The sequence below is a fragment of the Echinops telfairi genome, unplaced genomic scaffold (genome assembly GCF_000313985.2).
Source record: "Echinops telfairi isolate 266 unplaced genomic scaffold, ASM31398v2 ScPeMD7_2;HRSCAF=8, whole genome shotgun sequence".
NCBI lineage: Eukaryota > Metazoa > Chordata > Mammalia > Afrosoricida > Tenrecidae > Echinops > Echinops telfairi.
Genome location: NW_022103898.1, coordinates 75,807,360 through 75,808,309, shown reverse-complemented (window position 1 = coordinate 75,808,309; position 950 = coordinate 75,807,360). Strand labels below are relative to the sequence as shown.

Here is a 950-nt window from a genome sequence, read left to right as displayed (position 1 = left end):
GATGGGCCTTGGGCCTGGGAAGATACAAGGCAGCTTTCTCTCTGGCAGGACTGATCTGTCGCATAAGAAGCTACAAGGTGGAATCCCTCTCTTTTCATCCAAAGGAAGACAAGAGGAGTCCTCAGTTAGGGGTTGAAGCCCCCTAATCTTCCCATCATAGGCCTGATGGATCTTTTTCATTCCGAACGTTGACCTTTCCCCATCAAATGCAATAAAACTCCATGGCACCAGCAACTATTCTCTCTAAATGGGTTTTCTGACTATGTGGCTGATGGATCATGGGCAGCGTGGTCTGCATTTGTTGCTTCTGTTTTTCAACTTTTTGTTTTCTTAAGAAAGATCTTGTATATTTACTCCCATTGCTGTCACAATATAGAAAATAAATTATTGAATCCAAATTCCTTCACAGAAATGCTTTTTAAAAAAAAAAACAAGTCCACCTCCCACACACACTTCTTTGAGGAATCATGCGCCTAGTGGTGCAATGACCAGGTGAAAGAGGCTGGCCTTGAACCTATGGGCCTAGTAAGAGGATGTGGGGGTCGCATGTGGAGGAGTGGACCTATAAGAGGTTGGAGGAGGGCGTGGTAACATGGGGATAGAACCTGCTCTGCTCTCGGGTCCAGCTTTAGTGGCCAGAGAAAGGGCCAGTTGTGTGGAGGTGAGCAGGCTGCCTCCCGCAAGTGCAGGGAATCTGGACTGTGTGCCGCTGGCTCCCTGGGAAAGACATCTGCTGGAAGGACACCGGAAGGGCAGGAAGGGTCCTGGGAAAGAGAAGGCGAAAGGGGCCAGCCCTCCGGCGGGCGGACGAGCCGAGTGGGTGTCGCCCGTCTGGGAGACAGTGCTTTTTGGCTGCCGGAGAAGCCTGGCTGGATGTGGCCCGGGGGACGTGAGTTGGACTGGGGCGGAGCTTGCTCTGACATGGGAAGTAGAGCAGAGCGCTCTTTTGA

General features: G+C 51.5%; 1 protein-coding gene across 1 annotated transcript in view; it reads left to right on the top strand.

Moving 5' to 3' along the window:
* The window catches only part of PIP4K2C (phosphatidylinositol-5-phosphate 4-kinase type 2 gamma), a 10,838-nt gene extending 10,440 nt beyond the window's left edge, over nucleotides 1–398 (top strand). Inside the window, exon 11 of the mRNA XM_004700513.2 lies at nucleotides 49–398. The gene's annotated coding sequence lies outside the window, so the exon portion shown is untranslated. The remainder of the gene's footprint in view (nucleotides 1–48) is intronic.
* Nucleotides 399–950: the final 552 nt, after the last annotated feature.